General features: G+C 31.5%; 1 non-coding gene across 1 annotated transcript; it reads left to right on the top strand.

Annotated features, from left to right (window-relative positions):
• The first annotated feature begins 24,075 nt into the window (after positions 1–24,075).
• Positions 24,076–24,182, top strand: LOC139895138 (small nucleolar RNA R71). Its single transcript, XR_011775602.1, has one exon. It is a non-coding gene; the product is annotated as a small nucleolar RNA R71 (small nucleolar RNA).
• Positions 24,183–26,472: the final 2,290 nt, after the last annotated feature.

The following is a 26,472-nucleotide window of genomic DNA, read 5'->3' as shown; positions in this document are numbered from 1 at the left end:
GATTATCATTTCTGATAATCTAGGTGGTGTCCTTTTAACCTTGTCGATAAAATAAAGGTTATGGTTTGTTTTAAAAACGAATGCAGTCTTTTAAAAACGTCTCATATATAGGTCAAAACCTTGCAACGAAATCAATTAATATGGAACGTTTATAATCAATATGAATGGGATATTTCAATATAAGTTCTCGAAAGGTGGGGCGTTAATACTCAAATAAAAATTATTGTAGTAAGAGAATTCAGCTAAGGATAAAATACAAGTTCGTATTATGGTTTCCAAGGTTCGAATCCTACATTTGCTTTGTTCGTCGGTTTGTGGGTGATACGCGGTACCCATGTCTAAGCGTGCTTCCAAGGCTTCTTGTAAGGCACTCCAAAAATCTATAAGTGAAACGAGAATCTCGATCCGAGACGAGGTACATCTCTTTAAGATATATTCGAACAAGTTTTCGTTTCTCAAGAAATTCGCGACGCGAAAGATTTATCGGTTTCTAAAAACGTTCGTTAGGATTATTCACCTTCGTGGCGAATGTTAGTATAATGTGAAGAGTCTCTCTCTCCATTGAGAATTTAGAATAAAGATTTCCTTAAACAAAAGTACGAGTGTGATGCGAGAGAAGTTTCCGCCTCGATGTGAGTATAACCAGCATATCGTAGTTCATCGATAAAACTGCGCGAAGACAAGATAGTATACACGTGTAACATACGTTTGAAGTTGCAAGAATTTGTCATTCATTCGGAAGCATAAATATGGTTCAACAATAATCGACGATGTGTGCCGGGTATGGTTGTTATCAGTATTCTCAGAGTTTTCGGATGTATAACAAGAAAAATGAAGTCATGTACATGGCACATGGTGGTGATTAGGTTGATCGAGTCCAATCACCATCACGAGTCATTAGAACTTTGGTATGACTTACCGTAATATAACCACGTTGATCGAGTGTCGTTATATTACGCTAACTCATACCTCCATTCCCACATCACTCCATAGATTCATATTCATGTAATCATGAAGATTTAAAATGAATAGAGTGTAATGGAATCTCTAACGTGACTCGTATTAATCGAAAGAAATAGTGCAACTCTGTAGATGCGTTTCCCGAGGGAAGTGTATAAATGATTGTTCACATCAATGCAGTTCAGGTCAAACAATAATGTCTTTTAGGTACGAAAAGAGTAACGAGTTATGATAACGAGTAGTACGCAACCGTAGTGATAAGTAGTGATGACGATACTCACCTAGAGTAGTGATGGTAGTAACAAGAAATGGTAGATAGTGAAGAACACCGGTATGACACCGATAGTGAGTTGAAACGGTGGCGAATAACAATCTGGGAGACAGAGTTCCCGAACAAGTGTGACTAATGAAGTCGTCGTCATCCTTACGCGTATGAATCTTGAATTTACGTGTGTTACCAGAAAGTGGTAGAATACGGATTCGTATGATGAAAAACTTGGTACCGTTAAGAAGTTTGCCTAAGAATGATTCAAGTATAATGCACAAGTAGTCAAGTAAGTGCTATCTATAGCAAATGTATGTCAGAATGCAATGGCTAACTATCCGGTTGTAGTCTAGATTCACTAATGCGTCCTAACGACTCTGTCAGACACACTAATGCATATCCTAGTTCCCTACAACCAACGCACTGATACCATCTGTAACGACCCGACAAAATCTTCATTGACGGTGCCGTTAAGTTAGGTCCCGTTGCGTGGTCATAGTCCCTAAATGAGACGCATTTGACCAAAATTATGTCGCATTCATTTGAAACGTACAAGACTTACAAATTTTAGTTTATCAAACGATTCGACAACAAGTTTAAGTTTACAAAAGTTATAAAGTATAAATGAAATAACTTGCGACATAATATAAGTTGAAAATCACAGTTGCTATAAATAGCGTAAGTATGTATGCTTTAAGTTTGAATCCAAAAGTGCTATCCCTAGCGTAAGCAAGTATGCTTGACTCCAAGCAAGTAATCAAAGTGCGGAAGCATGTATCAAGTAGCCAAATATGAACCTGAGAAACATATAGAAAACTGTCAACGAAAAATGTCGGTGAAATCATAGATGTAGCAATAAACGTTATTTTTGAACCACAAGATTTAGTACTCCCATAAAATTGATCATCCAAATAGTTTGCATTCCAAAATAAGTTCGCAAGCACCCAATTATCAAGGCTTAGCTTTCCTCCCATAGAACCCCATCACAATAGTGTTAGAACATACACTGTTTCTCGAAAATATATTCCATCCGAATTAACGGTAGCGAACCTTCTGAATGATGCTAGTAACACATTTAATACATGAACTTTAACATTTATACAACATTTAATCAACCAAAATCAAGGATTTAACAAACCCATTTTTCATATTCAAGCTAGTTACTCAAAACAAATAAATCGAGCAAACCAAACACGTATTCATGTTAGACTTGAGCCATAGACACTAATTAACACCATTTCAAGTCAAAAACACTAAGAACATGAAATCTAGAGTTTTAGAAATGTTACCCAAACGAGATGAAATTGGTATCAAGTTGTAGAGGATGAAGAGAGGATTCCAAAAGTACAAATCGTTTTGTTGTAAGCTTTCTTGAAATGATTTAGATGATGATTTAGTGAAGAAGATGAAAAGAATGAAAGTTTGGAAGTAATATTTGAGAGAAAAATGGAAAAGAAAAAGAGAAGAGAAATGAGTGGTGGGGAGGGAGGTGGTGACTAGTTCAACTAGTTGCCACTTTGGCCAAGTGACAAGATTAGTCCCTCAAGTTGTAGTCAGGTGTGGGAATTAACCAAACGAATTATTTTAAAAAAACTAGAATAAACGAGAGATGTTAAGATTAAATATCAGAAATATTAAGAACGTTAGTTAACAAAAGGTGCGAATTTAGATAACGAAAGATATTGTCTAAAAAGAAGATGGGCGTTAAAATGAATTAACGGAAAAATGCGAGATGTTACAAATTTAAAGCGTAAAGTAAATGACGATAAATAAAAAGTGCGATAATTAAAAGTGCGATAATTTAAAGTACGATAAATAAAATGACAGTAAATAAAAGTGCGATGAGATATAAAATAAAGGAATTATGCTTATTTAAACTTCCGTAATCATGATGTTTGATGTGTTGATTTTAGTTTATTACCAAGGGTTAATTGTCCCTTGTCCTGGATTATTCGATATGTCCATCTGGTTTTGTCCATAATAGTCTATCGGTCATAATTATAAAGTGCGAGGGTCTTCGCCAAATTAACCTTATACTCGAAGTCAAATATTCCAACTAATTTGGGACTTAAACTGTAATAAGGTCTTAATACTTTGTTTAATGAATACACCAGGTTATCGACTGCGTGTAATCCAATGTTTTAATACTTTGTTAACAATTACACCAATTACCCTTGAATGTAATCCACCCCTATTTTAATGAGTCCAGTGACTATTAATCCATTCCCGTGTCCGGTCAAATGAACAATTATTCATATTTATAAATATCTCGCCCACCGTACCCAGTCAAGCGTATGTGGTTATGTATAAATACGTCAAATTATAAATCTCTATATTAAATCAACGAGATATCATTTAATTAATATAAAGCCCATTAATAGCCCATAGTCCAATTTTCACAAGTATCGGTCTTTTGTCCAAACCCCAATTATGGTCCAAAACCGAATAACCCCGTCTTAATATTTAGTCTAACATCACAATTACTTCGGCTTAAATAAGCATAATAATAACTTAGCTACGAGACATTAATTTAAAAAGGTTGAACATAACTTACAATGAGTATTAATCGCGTAGTGTTACACGGACAGAGTTTCGACTTACAAACTTAAAACATTCGCCACTATAACCTTATTATTATTAACTTAATATTAAAATTATAATTATAAAGTATAAATATAAATATATAATTGAGAGAGAGTGATATCAGTAGGATATGGTGTACACAATTCGGCAGAAAATGTTGCAATTTATAGGACTAGGCCTGGTACAGTGTTCCATGTGATCGCATGGATTTTGGGTATGCTGGCCATGCGATCGCATGGCAGCCTATTCCTGGTCACATTCTTTTGTTTGCTAGTTTGCCGACGATTTTTAATAATATAATATAATATATATAATTTTATATAATTTTATATATATTATATTATATTCATGTGCATAGTTGACTTGTAATTTTAGCTCCGTTGAGTAGCGCGTTGATAGTTGGTTCATGTCCCGGTTCCAGATTTTTGAACGTCCTTTCGTACGATTTAATATCTTGTACTTTGCATTTTGCTGCTTGTACTCTTGTAATTTTGAGACGTTTCTCACCAATAATTTGAACCACTTGGATTGTACTTTGTACTTTTTAGCGTTTTGGTCATTTGCATCTTCAAATCGTCGAATCTGTCTTTTGTCTTCACCTTTTATTATTTAAACGAATATCACTTGTAAATAGAACAATTGCAACTAAAAGCTTGTCTTTCTTGAAGGATAATGCTATGAAATATGTGTTCGTTTTTAGCATTATCAAATATTCCCACACTTGAGCATTGCTTGTCCTCAAGCAATATAAAACTTGAAATAAAAACTTTACTAGAGTCACTTCTTTATTCTTCACACTTTGTACATCAGTGATTTTGATACGGCGGTATGAACAATGATAGTAACGTTGTGGTTTACAGTCCCACATGACTATAAAAATTTAGATCCTTAAGGAAATTGGATCTTTATGAAAACATTTGATCTTTTGAAAATACATGCTAGATTTTACCCTAGACAAGTTTTCTGATTTGACCCACCATCGGTGTTGCAAAATATTTTTGTGGATCAATATTTTGGCTAAAGGTTTTAGGTTCGTGTAATCCACTGCTATCCCTGTGTCGGAAAGCACACATCCAGTTTACTTGTTCCGTATATTACCTTTCGGTAAACTACCGTCCGATTATAAAGGAAAGCGATGAACAAGAAGCTGTTAAGGCAATGTCTAACGACATGCAGATTTTCATGGTCCACAATGTGTCAGATGCAATTACTATCCTTTGTAGGAGCAATAGTAAAGATCACCCTATAATTTTTCGGTCTGGCACAAGGTCCTGTCTTCGACCATGCTATGCAACCACCGTTCTTACGGTTGACACCCGATTTGGTTCAGGTGAACGAATGAATTCCAGGTGAATTCTCAGGATTTTACGTTCAATGGTAATGAACGCGTTGAAAATAGTTTTCAGAAAATAAATCGGTTTGTAATTTTGATCAAAATATTTTCTCGTTCAAGCTCGAGTTTAGATATCATCGAATTCCATGAGTTTGTAATTCTCAATCTTTAAAAGCTGATTTTTGATCTTTAAGGAGATTATCCTTTTCTGGGGGTCTGATTCATAAGTCTTATCAAGCTAATTTGCACGGCGCCCTCCCCATTTTACGAGACAGATCCTCTCATGGTTAGGATAAGTCTGACCAGTTGGCAACCCTGTTTGATGCTGAGGTCCGTGGATTTCCTGCTGATTTTAGAGATGACTTTTCTAGATTTTTCATCAACCTACAGCTGGTCTGGACGACAACTTCCTTACCTAAATCAAGAAGCGCGTGTCTTTTTCGGAAGACTTTACTTCCTTTTAATGATGGAATTGATTCATCGTGTAGATCCATCTTTCTTTTAAATATATTACAATAAATCGGGTAAAACTGATTAGTATCGTCCAAAACAAAAGTACCTGCAATAAGCTTGTACAAAAATATGTGATATATGTTTTAAAGAACTTGGTGCAATATTCCCACACTTAGCTTTTATTTATTTCTTTCTTTGCCTTTTTATTCTCTTCTATTCCATTTTTAAATGAATTCTAGCATTTTGGGTTGTTTCTCAATTTATGTCCTTTTCGATAATAATTTCGGTATTAAAACCTAGTTTTATCGTTCATAAATATGTACAAACATGATTTTGAATTCATTTAGTTGAAAATTTTTCAAATTTTCACAAAATTTGACAATTAAACTAAGTGTATAAATTAATATTTAAACCGAAAGAATTTAATCCCTTCCCATACTTAAGATCTTGCAATGCCCTCATTTGCAAGAAATCAGTAATAATTTAAATTATTGAGGGTGATTAGCGTAGAAAAATGATTAAAATTTTACCAAAGTTTCCAACATATTGTTGTTTGTTTGAATGATAAATGGTGCACATCATTTGTTCATTCCTGCAGCTGTTATTTCACATATATTTTGCATCTTGTCGTCAAAATTAGTTGCTTTTATTGAACTTAATGTCAGTCTTTGAAATTTTGCTGTTTTACCCTGTTGTGTACAATTCACAATATACATACAATACAAATATATACATGCATGATAATTTGAAATGGGACTTAATATCCCACTTTTAAATTATAAATATGAAATATTAATAACACAATAATAAAAATGTTAAAAATTACATAAAAGTATCAAAATATCAAATGTCTAAACAATAATAGATAAAAATGATAAAAGATAAGAAATCACCAATGGAACTGTATCAATCTGGATTTAGATTCCAGTTCATGTCATCGCTTGGGTTCCATGGCTGGTGATAGGTGTCCTGATAGGCTTGGTTAGGGTCGTATACATTAACGGGTGGTCGCATATCAGGCTGATGTGGTGGGTAGTAAGCAGGTCGAGTCGGGATGTAATTCTGTGGTACCTGATATGATAGCTGGCTCATGATCTGGTGCTGATGAATGGCCCAACTATCATGCTGGCATTGCCTGGATTGCTAGTACACATCCGCGGCTCTTCACTGCTCATACTGACGATGTCGATCCTCATTACTCATTTCCACCTCATCTATACGCTGGAAAACGTCAGTATAACTATCCCTAATGACATCCCTAATATCATCTGCTTCCTCCATCTCCTCATCCGAACCCCTCTCTACCTGTGGATGGATGCCCCGATATGGTATTGGCCTATTATGACTCCGAGTTAGAACCTTTGCACCTTGATATATCTGCAATCCTATACTCTCGGTTTGTTCCTCAACCACCATCATTGGACCCCCTTGTTCCCTATCTACACCTAAATACTCTCCAATGAGAGTAACAAAAATTCCTCCTCATATTATTCCCCCCTCCTGTATACCTTCCACCATCTTGGACAAATAATAACCAACACAGTAGGGGATATTAACAAAGCCTCTAGTGTCTCGAATGCACTTAAGGTAGAATAAATCGTTTAGGATCATTTTTTCCTTGTTTCTACCTCTTTGTGTAATCGAGTTTGCTAAAAATCTATGAATTACACGAAGCTCTACCTTATTAATATCTAAATAGGAGTGCCTTCCTCCCCGTGTAAACACATTAAAATTTGACATAAGCCTCCATATGGCGTTAGCGTCAAAATCTCTATCTACCCTATCACCGTTATAAATCAAAGCTGTACAATCAGGTGATAATAATTCAGCGGGAGTGTAGATCTATAAAGCCCTAGCCATGTCCAGCATGCACATCCTGTACATCCTACCTCCAAGTAAAAATCTAAGAAAAGTCATATCGTCTAACCTATCTACATCCTTATTTAATGCTATAGTACTCATTAATTCAACATACCACTCCTTATATATAGGCCTACGAGTGGTAAACAAACGTTCCCAATTAGGAAAAGAAGAGTTCCCATTCCTTTGGATTAGTAACAGCCTAACTGAGTTAGCTAGGTTGACTTCTTCCAAAGGTCTCAAATCTATCACCCTTGGTACTTCTACATTTTTGGTCCAAAGCTTAAATTTATTACGTTGGTATTTCGGGTAATCTCTCCAGCTTCTATCAAATCTTAGATTGGGATGTAACTCCTGTTCATGAACTCTTGAGTGTTCTATTAAATGGTGAGCTGGAAATTGTATGTTGGCAGAAAAAATTGTGGTTCTGGTTCATAATATGGTAGGTGTTGATTATGATGTTGTTTCTCTTGTTGTGGCTCAGGTGGCATCTCTGGCCTTGGCTCTTGTTCAAGTTGTCTAGACGATGATGCACCATCAGTATCTATATTTCTCTGCAAAACACATTAAACAAAAAATTTGTGCATCCAAATATGCATTAGTGTTAGCAAAATAACAAATTAAAACAATTACAATAACATGTTTAATCCATATTAAAATTATACTTATTTTCATATTTTTATCAATTTTGCAATTTTTCAAATAAGCATATATGAAAATGTATACAAAGTTCATAAGCATTCAACTCAAATAACATGTTAAAATAATCATTACTAGCAATTAAACAAGTTTCAAATGGCATTCATATAAAAATAATCAAGTTCATGAAATTTAGACTTAAAAAGTCCACTTTGATGCTCAAAAATCATGTTTAGGATCAAATTTTGGATCATTTAGCTACCTAAACATGTTACACTACTTAATTTAGCAATAAATTATAACAAAAATCGGCCATAACCTTTTTATAACAAAAGGCCCCAAATTGCTCAAGAACACAAACCCTAGGTTTCTAAAATTTTTGAAGTTTAAGGCTTCAAATCATGACAAATAGCATCAATCTAGGTTATACAAGCATAATATACTAACAATTTAACTATAATTAAGCTAAAAATCATCAAAATTAAATTAGGACAAATAGTTGTAATTATCACTAAAACTGAGAAATTAAAGAGTTTAGGGGTGAAATTTCTACCTTTTTGCTCCCTAATATGAACAAACGCATGATTATAGCTGATTGTAGCACGAAATTTGGTTGATTTTGGTGAAAAAAATGGAGATTCTAGAGAGTTTTTTGGAGTGTGTTCGTGAATGTGTGTGTGAAAGTGAGGAGACAGAAGCAGGTCGATAGGGTTTTTGATTCTGTCCAGTTTTCTGTCTCCAGCGATCGCATGGATATCCAGTGTAAACCCCATGCGATCGCATGGGGTCTGATCTTAAAAAAAAAAAAAAAACCTTTTACTTATAAAAACAAATAAGTGTTTTGTTTAAAATTTTGTTTTCCTTTTTATTTAGGAAGAGGTCGTTTCAGTACGTTTACCTAGTTCGTCCCTCGACAAAATTTTAAAATTTGTCATTTTAAAGTGATTGTTTTAAAAGCAAAGATTTTTGGGTTTTTTTTAAATGTTTTTGGCATACTTTAAATCAATAAAATTAAAAATAATGATAACAAAATTTCTCGTCCCGCCCTCGGGTAAAGCAATTTCGGTTCAACGACCTAGTCTTTAACTCACGACGAATTTTAGAAATCAAATTTTTTAACTTAATGAAATAAAGTAAATTTTTGTTTTTAAATTCACACCAAACTTAAATTTAAAATGCATATTAATAAAATTTCATATAAATATTATTAATAAATACACTACTTTTACAAAACTTATATTTAAAATAATATAGTTATATATTACTTTTAAAAACAAGGCAAAAATAAAATAAAAATATTTTTGGTCTTTTATCCCACTTTAATCAATCAAATATTAACAAAAATATACGTCCCTCTTTTTGGGTAAAGTAAATTCGGCTATATTACCTAGTTTTACTCCTGACGAATTTCTGAAGTACTTCGGATTGATTGATTAAAGATATTTATACCTTAGAAATAAACGGTAAATTTCACAGTGATGAATTAAATTTTTGTATGATATCAATAATTTCGGTTTATTATACCTAATTTTATTGAATATCAATTTAATAGTTTATAGCGAACGATTTAGCGTTTATTAACAAAAGGTTAAAAGCAATAAAAATAAAATAAAATAAAAACTGTACATACTTCTCTGTGAGATAGAATTCTCAGAGACCTGCTTTAGTCGACTCATAAGAGAGTCGTGCGATTTGGTTTTCCATAGCTACGTAAGCGTAACCTCGATTTTTCAATAACTTTTCTTCTAAACATATGAACGGTCCTTCTCTGCATAAAGTAACAAATTCGGTATTGGAATATGTCTGATTGTTTGAACATTTCCCTTCGTGTGACCATTTTCCGCATTTATGACATCTTTCAAGGTGTCGTGCTCTTATTTTTTGTTGCAGATTTTGATTTTCCTTTACCAAAATGTGTCTTATTATGATCTTTCCTGAGTTCTTTCCTTACTTCGTCCATTTTACCTCTTATGAATGATACCAGCTCACTCAGGAGGGTGTTATTATTACGTTTAGTAATCATAGCGTGTAGTAGTAGACCATGGTTCAGATAAAAGGAATTCTTCATCTCGTAAAACCTATAAAACAAAAATTCAGAATGGAGGGAGAAGACTAGTTCTTTAGGGTCTGCTAGGGAAAGACCATTTGGATTCCATTTTCGAGAACTACACGAAAACAGAAAATCTAACTCTAGACAGCATTATATTATTCTTAAAAGATTCAATTCTCCCTACACTTAGTTAGCTGTGGTGTGGAAATTGTGATTAACTTCATCTTCATCATCCATTGGACTATCTATGTAATATTTAGCTCTGTGACCATTAACGTTAAATTCAATCCCATTTGAATTTATTAACTCTATTGTTCCGTATGGGAAAACTCTTTTGACTATGAATGGTCCAGACCATCAAGATTTCAATTTTTCAAGAAATAGCTTGAATTGTGAATTGAAAAGAAGGACTCTGTCTCCTTCCTTAAATTCTTTTGAACTTCTGATTCTTTTATCATGCTATTTCTTCATTCTTTCCTTATAGATTAACGAATTTTTATATGCATCATGTCTTAATTCTTCTAATTTGTTTAGTTGACTTAACCGTAGACGGCCAGCTTCATGTAAATCAAGGTTACATGTCTTCAAAGCCCAAAATGCTTTGTGCTCAATTTCTACTGGAAGGTGACATGCTTTTTCGTAAACAAGTTTAAAAGGTGTGGTTCCAATTGGAGTTTTGTAGGCTGTTCTAAAAGCCCAGAGTGCATCCTCCAATTTCATAGACCATTCCTTTGGATTTGATCCTACAGTTTTTTCTAGAATACGTTTTAAAGCTTGGTTGGTATTTTCAACTTGTCCACTTGTTTGTGGATGATAAGCGGTTGAGATTTTATGAGTTACTCCATATCTTTTGAGAACTTTCTCAAGTTGATTATTACAAAAATGAGTACCCCGATCACTTATTAAAGCTTTCGGTGTTCCGAACCTAGCAAAAAGACGTTTTAAGAAGTTGACTACAACTCGTGCATCGTTAGTTGGGAGAGCTTGTACTTCCTGTGATGACCCGGGAATTTCCGACCAAATTTAAACTTAATCTTTATATGATTTCGATACGATAAGCAAAGTATGTAATGTTGAGTCTAGAAAACATTGGAACGATGTTCATATATTCAATTAACCTTCGACTGCTCTCGACGATTCACGAACAATTGTGTGTGTGTGTATATATATATATATATATATATATATATATATATATATATATATATATATATATATATATATATATATATATAAATTCTAAACATAGGTAATATTATATATTGTAATTTATAAATATTAAATATTTAATATATGTTAATGTATAAGATATATTAGATGATTTGTAAATATGATATAATTAATAAATTGTAAAATTTAATTACAAGCCTGAATATAATTGTTATACTAATATCATTACTTTTATTATTCATGTTAATAATAATATTAACCATTTGTATTAGTAATATATATATATATATATATATATATATATATATATATATATATATATATATATATATATATACATATGTATATATAAATATGAAATTGAGTACATATAAGTTATTATACCTTTTATATTATTTGTATTATTATTAGGTATTATTAATACCTTGAACAGTTAAAAATCATTAATATTATTATTAATAATGTCATTATTATAATTATTATTATAATATAATTTTTATTAATGCTAGTATTATCATTATTAAAAAAATAAATATTGTTATTATAAATCAACTTATTATTAATATCAAAAATATTATTATTAGTTATATCATTATTATTATTAATAACTACTATTATACTTATCATTAATATAATTTTCGATATTATAAATAATATTAAAAGCATTATTATTATTAATATATTTATTAACTATTAATATTAAAAATAATATATAAAAATCAATTAAGTGTACAACTAAATTCCCTATCTCCATCAAACTTTATTCTCTTGACTTTGATGCAAGATCCAATTGATGCAAAACAAGATTGGTTATACATCTATGTCAATTGTACAAATCAGTACACAAAAATCAAACTCTTAATATCCTTTTTCCTAGTTTCTACCCTTGTGACCTGTTGATGCCAAGGTGATTATATCTATCTTATTTTTTTTTATTACATATAAACATATACATACATATCACTTATGCATTTCCTTCTCCTTGCTTCCTTTCGAGAGCCACACAACGAGAACAATCCCTTAAACCATCACAATTGCTGCTACGATTCAAACCACTACCACTTTCAAGAACACCCACTTCCGCACAGGACCATTACAACACCCTTGTTAAATTAACTGTTGCAGAGCTATCGTGTTCCATTTGATCAGGTCTGCAACCACCTTTGAACTTCACAACAGCAACCATTATCACTACTAACAACCTTTTGTGTCTACTGTTATATAGTTGCATCTGTTTCCATTAAATTCTAACTTGTTTCAGCAACTCAAACAACCACAATTCACCATCATCCATCATCTCATGTAGCTGCTCGTTTCTTTCTGTTTTACAGCCAAGAAACACCACATCTACTCATCTTCAAAATTGACTCAACACCATCATTCACATCACCTAAACTTTCATGTGTTATCTAAACTTTTCTGATTTTCTTTTCTGGACATCAAACCACCACCATCACAAAACCACAAGATCCCTGCCATGTCTTTGTATTCGAACCCACCTCACCAATGAACAACCCGTCTATCAAATTCTGTCATCTGTTTCTATTCAGTCGAACAACCATAATTTTTTTGAGATTTTTGCAGCCCATGAACGAATCCAACAAGCTGCTAAGACAACTGCAGCTGTACCTGTCTTGTTACTGTAAGGATCGACTGCAACTCACTACCATGGGTTCCTGTTTTACAACAACATTACAACACACTTATTGGTTACCAATTTTGTTTAAATTAAGCTATTACAACTACTGCAACAGTTATACTCTTTCCCGGTTCCATTCAAACATCAAACATCACAAAACTGGTAAGCAGATCAAATTCAATGACTTATATATTTTTTTTGTTTTGGTTGAGCTAGTTAACGAAAAGAAAAGGATAGAAAAAGTACAGTCTAAGTTTTATCGACTTGATTACAGTATATTACTATATGGCATCGTAATCAAACTCACAGGGCAGGTCATTAACTATAAATGATCATCGCTGAACCCATTAAGAACCTAATTATGTTTATCGCGTTCAATTCAATTAAAATTATAGAATAAATATAAATGGATGAAGAAAAAGATGATATCATCGAACTCACTTACCTAATTGATTATTTAATTAACTGATTACATGATCGATTGATGAAGGATGATATGATGATGATTCTGATTCAATGAAGATCGAAATTGAGAATCTGCTACTCGTGGGACTGATGCTCGAATAATGATGATAATGAATCAATAACCTACGGTACATCGGTGATTGTTTGAGCGGGTGATGAATCGAAGAACCCTAAACCATGAGAAGTGTCCTGCACCTTGCTTCTATTAAACTCGATCTGTTTTGGGGAACCACCAACAACACGTTTATTTCTTTTATTAGGTACTCCGTATAAAATAAAATCAGTATTATTAGTTATTATTTTTATTATTATTATTATTATTATTATTATTATTATTATTATTATTATTATTATTATTATTATTATTATTATTACTATTATTATTATTATTAATCTTATCATTAGTATTATTCTTAAAAGTATTATTTCTGAAATTATTATTATTGACAAAAGTATTTTTATCATTTTCATTATCATTATAAGTATTATTATTGATATTATCATTATTATTATTAATATGATTATTAGTATTGTTATTATTAAACTTATTATCATTATTATCATTCGTAATAAAATCATTAAATTGTTATCACTAAACTATCAATAATATTGCAAATAGATATTTTTATAAACAAATACATTACGCTACACTTATTATTAAAAAGATAATAACTAAACTTATATATATATATATATATATATATATATATATATATATATATATATATATATATATATATATATATATATATATATATATTTTATTATACATAAACCTTAATATAAATTATTAGTATTAATATGTTATAATGAAAGATAAACACTAGTTAAATAAAATGTATAAATTAAATATATCTATATCTATATAACAAATAATTTAACAAGTATATTATTAAAAATAATAAATATATTTGTTCGATTACCATTATATGTGTTAATATATATATATATATATATATATATATATATATATATATATATATATATATATATATAAATGATATAGGTTCGTGAATCCGAGGCCAACCCTGCATTGTTCAGTTGTTTAAGGTCGATATATGTATTTTTACTACAAAATACTGTATGGTGAGTTTCATTTGCTCCCTTTTACTCATTACATTTTTGGGCTGAGAATACATGTAAATGCTTTATTAACTGTTTTACTATATTTATATGCGTGAGTTTCATTATTATCTTTTTATATACATTTTTGGGCTGAGAATACATGCAAATGCTTTATTAACCATTTTACAATATTTATATGCGTGAGTTTCATTAATCCCTTTTTAAATGCTTTTGCAATATATATTTTTGGGACTGAGAATACATGCGCTGCTTTTATAAATGTTTTACGAAATAGACACGAGTAATCGAAACTACATTATATGGTTGAGTGATCGAAATCGAATATGCCCCTTTTTATTAAGTCTGGTAATCTAAGAATTAGGAAACAGACACCCTAATTGACGCGAACTCTAAAGATAGATCTATCGGGCCCAACAAGCCCCATCCAAAATACCGGATGCTTTAGTACTTCGAAATTTATATCATGTCCGAAGGAGGATCCCGGAATGATGGGGATATTCTTATATGCATAATGTGAATGTCGGTTACCAGGTGTTCAATCCATATGAATGATATTTTTGTCTCTATGCATGGGACGTATGTTTATGAGAAATGGAAATATGAAATCTTGTGGTCTATTAAAATTATGAAATGATTATTTATGTTAAACTAATGAACTCACTAACCTTTTGGTTGACACTTTAAAGCATGTTTATTCTCAGGTACGAAAGAAATCTTCCGCTGTGCATTAACTCATATTAGAGACATTACTTGGAGTCATTCATGGCATATTTCAAAAGACGTTGCATTCGAGTCTTTGAGTTCATCAATATTATTATTAAGTCAATTATAGTTGAATATATTATGAAATGGTATGCCTGCTGTCAACTTTCGATGTAATGAAAGTTTGTCTTTTCAAAAACGAATGCAATGTTTGTAAAATGTATCATATAGGGGTCAAGTACCTTGCGATGTAATCAACTGTTGTGAATCGTTTATAATCGATATGGACTTCGTTCGGATGGATTATAACGGGTCTTCACACTTCCGCCCATTTAGATACATTATCAATGACAACGAGAATGTAGAGATTATTATGAGATTTTGGAAATGGACCCATAAATTCAATACCCCAAACGTCAAATACTTCACATACTTGAATGACATTTTGTGGCATTTCATCACGTTGATTTATTTTTCCTGCCCTTTGACATGCATCACAGGATTTATAAAGAAGGTGTGCGTCTTTGAAAATTGTAGGCCAATAGAATCCAGCATCGTAGACTTTTCTTGCTGTGAGTTGAGGCCCATAATGCCCTCCTGTTGGTCCTGTGTGACAATGGTTTAAGATTTGACTAGCTTCATCACCGAATACGCATCGGCGTATTATTCCATCGGGACAACTTTTAAATAGATGTGGATCTTCCCAAAAGTAGTGTTTTATATCACTAAATAATTTCTTTCGTTTTTGGTATGATAACCCTTTTTCAAGGAATCCACATACTAAGTAGTTTGCATAGTCTGCAAACCATGGAATTTCATTATAATCGATTTTCAAGAGATATTCATCAAGAAAGTTATCTTGTATGGCCGATCATTTAGAACTTCTAATTCAGGAATTTCAAGACGAGAAAGATGATCAGCGGCGAGATTTTCTACTCCCTTTTTGTCTCCGATTTCAATATCGAACTCTTGTAAGAGTAAGATCCAACGGATTAATCGTGGTTTTGCATCTTTATTGAAAATAGGTATCTAAGAGCAGAATGGTCGGTGTAGACCACCGTTTTAGCTAGAACGAGATATGAACGAAATTTGTCAAAATCAAAGACAATAGCAAGGAGTTCTTTTTCAGTAGTTGTGTAATTCATTTGTGCTCCTTATAACATCTTACTAGCGTAATAAATAGGTTGAAATCGTTTTTCAATCCTTTGTCCTAAAACGGCTCCCATTGCAAAATCACTTGCATCGCACATGAGGTCAAATGGTAGATTCCAATTTGGAGTTATCATGATCGGAGCATTAGTGAGTTTTTATTTAAGAATATTAAAAGATTTGATTCATTCATCTGAAAAGATAAACGGAGCATCTTTTTCAAGGAGTTTATTCATAGGAGTGGCAATTTTAGAAAAGTCTTTTATAAAACGTCGGTAAAAACCGGCATGGCCTAGAAAACTCCTAACTCCTCTAACATTAGTGGGATGTGGAAGTTTAGCAATTACATCTACTTTAGCTCTATCCACTTCAATTCCTTCCTTTGAAATTTTATGACCAAGAACGATGCCTTCTTTAACCATGAAACGGAATCTCTCCCAATTAAGTACTAGATTTGATTATTCGCATCTAATAAGCATTCGTTCAAGATTAACTAGACATGTTTCAAAAGTATCACTGAAGATTGAAAAATGCAACCATGAAAACTTCCATGCATTCTTCTATCATGTCGTGAAAAATCGCCATCATGCACCTTTGAAAGGCTGCAGGGGCGTTGCAAAGTCCAAATGGCATGCGTTTGTAAGCAAAAGTACCATAAGGGCACGTGAAGGTGGTTTTCTCTTGGTCCTCGGGTGCCATTGAAATTTGAAAGTATCCGGGAAAACCGTCAAGAAAACATTAGTTACTATTCCCAGCTAACCTTTCCAACATTTGATCAATGAAAGGTAAGGGAAAGTGATCTTTTCTGGTGGCATCATTTAATTTTTTATAATCAATATAAACACGCCATCCTGTTACAGTCCTGGTGGGAATAAGCTCATCTTTTTCATTTGTGATGACAGTGATGCCACCCTTCTTAGGTACACATTGAACTGGGATTACCGATGGACTATAAGAGATTGGATAAATTAAACCAGCATCGAGCAGTTTAATAATTTCTTTCTTAACAACATCTTGCATATTTGAATTTAGTCTTCGTTGGCGTTGCACATAGGTTTTATGACCTTCTTCCATAAGGATTTTGTGTGTGCAATACGAAGGACTTATTCCTTTAATGTCATGAATCTTCCATGCAATAGCTGGTTTATGAGCTTTTAGCACAGAAATGAGTTGAGATTTTTCATTTTTCGTAAGAGAAGACGATATTATTACAGGTAATTCAGATTCACCATGTAAATAAGCGTATTCCAAATGGGTTGAAAGTGGCTTTAACTCTAATGTCGGTGGTTCTTCTATCGATGATTTGTATCGATATCTGTCTTCCTCTTTCAGCATTTGATGTTCTTCTATTGTTGGTTCGTATTCATTAGCCATAAGTATAGCTAACATTTCAGCTTCATCAATTGGTTCTGTTCCTTCTCCTAAAGAACATTCTCCTTTTCCTTGTAATTCTGGAAATTCTTGTAACAATTCTGCATGTGAATCTATAGTTTGAACATAATAACTTGTATCATTTACAGATTACGGTTGTTGCATGGCTCTATCAACAGAAAAGGTAACACTCTAGTCCACTATACTTAGGGTCAGTTTCTTACCAAACACGTCTATTATTGCTTTAGCCGTGTTTAAGAATGGTCTTCCTAATATAAGAGGAACTCGAGAATCTTCTTCCATGTCCAGAATAACAAAATCTACTGGAAATACTAAAGTAACAACTTTAACTAGCATGTTCTCCATTATCCCTCTAGGATATTTTACTATTCGGTCGGCTAGTTGTATGCTTATTCGTGTCGATTTCAATTCTCCAAGGTCTAGTTTAGCGTATAGTGAATACGGCATTAAATTTGTACTAGCCCCTAAGTCTGCCAATGCTTCTATTGAACTAAGACTACCCAGAAAACATGGAATTGTGAAACTTCCTGGATCTGATAATTTTTCTGGTATCTTATTCAACAGCACTGCAGAACAATTAGCATTCATTGTAACAGCAGAGAGTTCTTCCATTTTCTTTCTATTTGTGATTAGATCTTTTAGGAATTTAGCATATCTTGGCATTCCTGAAATCACATCAATGAAAGGAAGATTGACATTTATTTGTTTAAACATATCCAAGAATTTGAATTGCTCGGCTTCAAGTCTTTCTTTTCTCATTTTACTCGGGTAAGGAAGCTGTAGTTGGTATGGTTTAACATAAGGCTTTGCCTTAACTGTGTTATCTTCATTAACCATTTCAACTACCGGTTCTGATTCCTTCTCTTGCTCAGATTGTGATGCCTGTGTAGTAAGAGTAGAGTCATCAGAAATTACAGGTATTTCAGGTGGTTTAAGTGTAATACCACTTCTTGTGGTAATGGCTTTAGCTGTTTCATTTCGGGGGTTAGCATTTGTATCGCTAGGTAGACTCCCCGGTTTTCTTTCACCAATTAACCTTGCTAGGTTACTCACTTCTTGTTCCAGATTTTGAATAGAAGCTTGTTGATTTCTAAATGCTTGATCATTTTGTTCATTAGTTTGTTTCTGAGATGTGAAAAACTGCGTTTGAGATTCAACTAGCTTCGACATCATATCTGTGATGACCCGGAAATTTTGGACCAAATTTAAACTTAATCTTTATATTTGATCTCGACACGATAAGAAAAGTTTGTAATATTGAGTCCTAAAAATCCTTGAACTATTTTAATGAAATCATCTGACCTTTGACCATTCCCAACGATTCACGAACAATTATTTATTAATAAAGACATATATGTATTTTAATTCGATATATTATTTGAAATAATATATGATTAAGTATTGAAAATAAATATGTTATTATACAATAAAAGTATTACATAAATTATAATATGAAAAAGTTATTAGATTATTATTGATATTATAATCATCAATAATATTAACATAACTAATGAGATTATTATTATTATTATCATTATTATTAACTAAAATTTATTAAACTTAACGTTATTGTTAGTAATAATAATTTTATTTATCATTAGTTATTAATAGTCCCTTTAATAATAATAATATTATTATTATTAGTAACAACATTAACCAAATTTAAGAGTTAGATATAACTACATATATATATATATATATATATATATATATATATATATATATATATATATATATATATATATATATATATATATATATATATTTATACAAATACATATACAAATATAGATATATATATATAATTTCGGTTATGTATATATATAAGAATAAATAAATGCGTATAACAATCATGGGCTCTTAAATTTGTTTTCTGTAATTGTCACACTGTTTTTAATTGTTAGAATTAGTACCAATCACGAATGTTTTAAAATAACCAAAGTGTCAGATGTGTTTTGTTAGTTTCTTCTTGTTTAAGCACATTAGAGATATTGCAATCTCTACTTTCTCTTATCTTATCAAACTACAGCTCACACCCAATTCAATATTTGGATATATGAATTTACTATTTTGACTTTACCTATCACCAACTATCTCTGTCTTTTTATACGTAATTCGTTTCAATTCTCACAAAAAGTAAAGATACGCACTCAAAACCTAGAACTATGCATATTACTTTCTGTTTTGAGTCTCTATCAATCCATCTGTTCCATTCCATCAAATTGTAACTAATCGAATTATTGAATAAAGATACTATTCGGGTTTGTTTCTTCTCCTCACTTCATTAAATCTTTATAGAGAAAATATCTATACATGTGTATACATAGACATACAGGCATACACGAACGAGAATCACCATTTCTTCTCCATTACCATCTTTCTTGTTCTTTCTTCACCGTGAACTTTCCACCACTACCATAAACCATTGAACTAAGTACTACTCGATAAATATTATCACACTATTGCCATCTTCCTCATAAACCCATTTCCATATTACTCGAGTTACTATGATGCACCTATGCTCAATCTCTTTCTGTTTCTTGTTCGAATCAAACACCATTACTCTCATTAAATAACAACTTGAACACCACGATTTATCAACATCAAATCTATAGATTTACTACTGCTATACCTTATGTTCTATTCGGATTTAACTTAAACGAACATCAAGAACACCTTAATCAATCACCACCTTCATCTATTTAACCACCTTTATTACTTGTTTTCATGTTTCTACCTCAGTCCAATAACAACCATCTTATCAAACCTAATCAACCATAAAACCCATTACAACAGTCGCCTCTAATACCCCTTAAAATAATGACATTATCCTTCGATTATATCTTTCTCTCTTGACTACTACTGGCCGAAACAAACACCCATCATCATCACCACAAAACCATCATCTCTGTCGCTATTATTTTGGTTCTTCTCCAATATTCCCTGTCGTGTTGTTTTCTACTCATCACACGACCGAACCACCTTTTGTAAACCACCCTGAACAACCATTGCCGCCACCTTTCCAAACCGTTAAATCGTCAACAAAACTACTACAATATATAGATATATATTTCTTTCTGTTATACTTCATATTCATCATCATCATGGTGTATTGCTGCTATATGGATCAGTTCCAAACCAAAATAATCACCTCTTTATTTCCCTATTAGGCTCGTTCCAGCTGCAAAAGTAACTCATGTTTACTTAAACAATTCTGTCGAACAAGAAGGTTCTCTTTAAAACCCAATTTAATCATCACCTCATTTATATATTAGTAGGAATGATCATAGTGGGGTCTTTTAATCTACTCTTGTTTAAATTATTCTACTTTTGAGCTGTTGTCCTGCTTTATATTTGGCCGAAAGTTACCAAATAAAGGTTCCACTTGATCATTTAAATATGTTACTTTGTTCTATTGTGGGTCAAGGGTACCAAACCCACATGTTCACATGCGATATTCAAGGTAAATGGTGATGTCAGATTAGATTATAACGATGTTAGTTAAGATGCTGATGAGGTAAGAAAATTACGATGATAATCGATAAACCATCACGTTGAGAGTATGCTGCCACCGTTTTACTTTCTTATCGACTACCTTAAATAACCACTGTACGAATTGGTTCCTAATTCTGTTAACTAACGAGTATGAAGATTAGGAGAAAAATCGATTAAAATGATAATTAGAATTAGGGTTTGATGCTAGATGTGTATGATGAGACGAGTATTATAATAAACGACGATGATGGTTGATGGTTAATGGACGATGATGAAAAGTGATTCCGTGTTCCACTTTTCTCAAAACCCTACAGCTTACAAATCACGATCGTTTGATTAAATCATAAAATGGGTTGGTGGACTTAAATGTTATATCGAGTTGGGCTTGTGAGTACGTGGGCAGTATACCCTTTATTGGGCCGAAGTGGTTCTGGGCCAATTGTGAATGCTAGTAACGAGATTAAAGTGATGATAAATGACTAGATAATATATGATATAGAATCAAGATGAGGATGGTTCAAATAATTAAACATGGGGATTAATTCAAGAAAAAAGCGAGTAGTGCAGTGGATAGAAGAGTGTATGTTAAGCGAGAGGTCGAGGGTTCAAACCTGGGCAGTGACAGTTTATTTTCTTTTTATGGAAGCTTGCTTATCTCTTAAGGTAGTATTATTATTATTATTATTATTATTATTATTATTATTATTATTATTATTATTATTATTATTATTATTATTATTATTATTATTATTATTATTATTATTATTATTATTATTATTATTATTATTATTATTATTGTTACTCTTATTGTTATTTTTATCATTATCATGTTTATTATGATTATTATTATTTTTAACATTAATATCATTATTTTTAACATTATTATTATTATTATTATCATTTTTACTACTAGTATCATTATTATTATTATTACAACTATAATATTATTAAAAGAATCATTCTTAGTAAAGTTATTATTTTTATTAAAGTTGTTTTTTTAAAATTATTATTAAAATTATCATTAATATTATTATTAGAATTATCATAAATTTTATCATAATTAGTATTATTTTTATCATTATTATATTAGTATTATTATTAAATTATTAATATATCAAATGAAGATTTTCTATATAAAAATATATTTAGGACATAAAACCTAGCTATATTAATATTTTTATAATAAATATTAATTATCTATTTAAAGTATATAAAAAAATATATCTGATTAAGTTATTAATGAAACAGATAAATTATTGAAATAACAATTATATCACTAATAAAATGTAGATTCGTTCGATTACAAGTATATGTTTTAATAAATATATGAATAATATAGGTTTGTGAATCCGAGGTTAACCCTACACTTGTTAAATGACGTCATATGTATTTTTACTACAAAATACATTAGAGTTTCATTTGCCTTTTTACCCTTTATATTTTTGGGCTGAGAATACATGCGCAATTTTTTATAAATGTTTTACGAAATGGACACAAGTAATGGAAACTACATTATATGGTTGAATGATCGAAGCCGAATATGCCCCTTTTAGCTTAGTAGCCTAAGAATTAGGGAACATCACTAATTTTGAGAATTAGTGCACGCCTAATTGACGTGAATCCTAAAGATAGATCTATGGGCCCGACGAACCCCATCCAAAGTACCGGATGCTTTAGTACTTCGATGTTGTTTTATATCATGTCCGAAGGATTTCCCGAAATGATAGGGGATATTCTTATATGCATCTTGTTAATGCCGATTACCAGGTGTTCAATCCATATGAATGATATTTTTGTCTCTATGCATGGGACATATATTTATGAGAACTGAAAATGAAAATCTTGTGGTCTATTAAAATGATGAAAATGATTACTTATGATAAACTAATGAACTCACCAACCTTTTGGTTGACACTTTAAAGCATGTTTATTCTCAGGTACGAAAGAAATCTTCCGCTGTGCAATTGCTCATTTTAAAGATATTACTTGGAGTCATTCATAACATATTTCAAAAGACGTTGCATTCGAGTCGTTGAGTTCATCACGATTATTGTTAAGTGAATTTTAGTTGGATATATTAGGAAATGGTATGCATGCCGTCAACTTTCGAAGTAATGAAAGTTTGTCTTTTAAAAATGAATGCAATGTTTGTAAAATGTATCATATAGAGGTCAAGTACCTCGTGATGTAACCAAATGTAATGTATTCGTCCAAATGGATTAGGACGGGTCCTTTCAATATCTTCTAAATTTGACTTTTTATCATCGGTTTGTGGTGGTTTATTTGGAAAAATAGGTCTTTGCTGATTGTAAGTATTATTAGATACTTGTTGATTGCTAGGACCTTGTTGGTTGTTGTATGGAACATTTCGGTTATAATTCTGATTTTGATTGTAGTTTGGTCTTGGCGGTTGATAATTATTTTGATAATTATTTCTAGGTCTTTGGTTTATATATGAAACACTCTCTCTTTGTTCCATTGTTTGTTCAATACTGAGACAATCTTTTGTCAAATGCTGTCCTCCACACTGCTCACAACTAATGCGTATTACCTGAATATATTTAGTCATCTTTTCCATTTGTCTCTCGAAAGCATCTAACTTTGTGGAAATGGTATCAAAGTCATGGCTAGAATTGGCTCTAGTCGCTTTAGATGAACGAAGAATATCTTTTTCCTGGTGCCACTCATGTGAGTGGGAGGCTGTGTTATCAATAATTTTGTGAGCTTCAGTTGTGGTTTTCTTCATAATGGAACCACCAGATGCTGCGTCGATGTCTTTTCGTGTAGCAACATCACATCCTTGGCAGAATATTTGTACTATTTGATAAGTGTCTAAACCATGCTGAGGACATCCTCTCAATAACTTTCCGAATCTTGTCCACGCCTCATATAATGTTTCATTTGGCTTTTGCGTGAACGTAACAATTTCTCCTTGAAGTCTCGCGGCCTTCGATGCCGGAAAAAATCTTTTAAGAAAATTTTCAACTAAAACATCCCATGTATCAATCGCTCCTTCAGGTAACGATTCTAACCATTCTTTAGCTTCTCCCTTTAAAGTCCAGGGAAACAACATGAGATAGATCTGTTCATCCTCAACTTCTCTGATTTTGAATAGAGTACAAATCCTATTAAAGGGTCGAAGATGTTCATTTGGATCTTCTTTTGGCGTACTACTAAATTGGCATTGATTGGTTACCATGTGTAGGATTTGTCCTTTGATTTCATAATCTGTCGTATTAATGTCTGGTTGGGTAATGACATGACCTTGGCCAGTGCGTGTGGCTCTCATTCGATCCTCCATACTTAAAGGTTCCTGATTTTCCATGATTGAATTTGTTGAATCTGAATCACTAGGGGATTCTGATTTAATGGTTTCTTCCTCGACAATCTCTGGATGAGTAATTTGTGGTTCAGGAGGAATGATTAGTGGTTCAGGATCTCTGAATTGTCCTTGAATATCCTCCAGATTCTCAATTGGGAGGTCGGGTTCAAAAAATGGATTATCATAAATTTGAATTGGAGTACTTGGTCGATTAGATGATGATTCTAAAGAAAAATCAACGGCGACAATATTGGCTAGATGTCTTGATCGAGTTACAGGAGGTGAACGTATGAAAGGTGGTGAACGTTTTGCTCGGTGCATTCACTGAATATCCTATTAGTTATAAAAGATAAAAATTATATAAGTTATCAAATTAATAGACTTTTTTGATTTTGCCCACGTTTCGAATAGCCAATAGATGCAGCAGGTAGCCAGGACCCTTTAAATCGGAAATCCACAACTCGCCACTAACAAATCCAAATATTACTACGAATCAGAAAATTTTGGATGTCTATCAATTTAACTGCTTAAAATAATTTTTCGTCAAAATTTTGAAGAAGATAAAAATCTATGTCCTAAAAACTAAAACGTAGAAATGAGAAAAAAAAAGCGTGTCGAAAAATAAGAAGTTGAAAATAAGCGTCGAAAAATAAAGGTGGAAAAACAATAATAAGAAAGTAAAACGTCGGAACTTAAAAGCATAAAAACTAAAAATTAAAACTTGCGTCTAAAGGTATTAAAGCTTTAAAGGAAATCTAAACGAAAAACGGCAATAACTTAAAAAGGCACTAAAATTTATAAACTGCGTCACAAAATTCTAAAGCGCCTAAATCTTAATCTAAAGAAAAAGGACCTAAGGGATTTTATGGCAAAGCCTAAAAATCTAGAAATATAAAATAACTACGGCAAAAACTAAGTTTAAAACTAATTACGAATGATAAATATACAAATTACGAATTAAACGAATAAAGACGATATAAATATAAAAAGAAACTAAATTGATAAAAATACAAATTTTATAAAAATATTATTTTTATATTATTATTTTATAAAAGTATTATTTTATATAGTTAACTAAAACTAATTAAAACTTAAGATATAAAATTAAAGAAACTAAAATTAATTATTATTAAATATAAACCCTAATTACTAATTAATTAATTAATAATTATTATTAAACGTAACCCTAATTCGTACAACTAAGGTTTCAGACGTGTCAGACAACACCATGCAGTCGCATGGCTTTACACCTCCATACTCATGCGATCGCATGAGTGGCAGGTTCAGATCAAATGCAGGTTCAAAATCGATAGGTTCAGATTTCTTTTATTTTTTTTATTTTTTTTTATTTATTACTCTTACAAAATTTAAAATATAAGTGATATTTAAAATTATATTTTTAAGAACTGAAAAAAAAACTTTTATACTTTATATAAATTATATAAAATATATTTTCTTTTTATTTAAACACTTAAATATATATATATATATATATATATATATATATATATATATATATATATATATATATATGTATGTATATATATATATATATATATATATATATATATATATATATATATATATATATATATATACTTTTTTTTATAATTTTGTTTTTAATATTTAAAACTTATATAAAAAAATAGCTTAAAAACTAATTTTTTTTATAGCGTTCGCTTTTGGGTCCCCGGCAGCGGCGCCAAAAACTACTTGATGTGTGCAAGGGGTAGTACGAAATACTATTATATTTTACAACGAAATACTATTAAATACGATACAATTTTACACAAGTTATTTATTTATTTATTGAATGGATTTACCTAAACCTTGCTACAACACTTATAGGTAGTGTACCTAATCGTAGCTAGCTGAGTTTAACGCTATATATATTTTTTAAACTATATTT

The sequence above is a fragment of the Rutidosis leptorrhynchoides genome, chromosome 2 (genome assembly GCF_046630445.1).
Source record: "Rutidosis leptorrhynchoides isolate AG116_Rl617_1_P2 chromosome 2, CSIRO_AGI_Rlap_v1, whole genome shotgun sequence".
Lineage (NCBI taxonomy): Eukaryota > Viridiplantae > Streptophyta > Magnoliopsida > Asterales > Asteraceae > Rutidosis > Rutidosis leptorrhynchoides.
The sequence above is the reverse complement of the archived record's forward strand: the minus strand, read 5'-3'. Positions and strand labels throughout refer to the sequence as shown.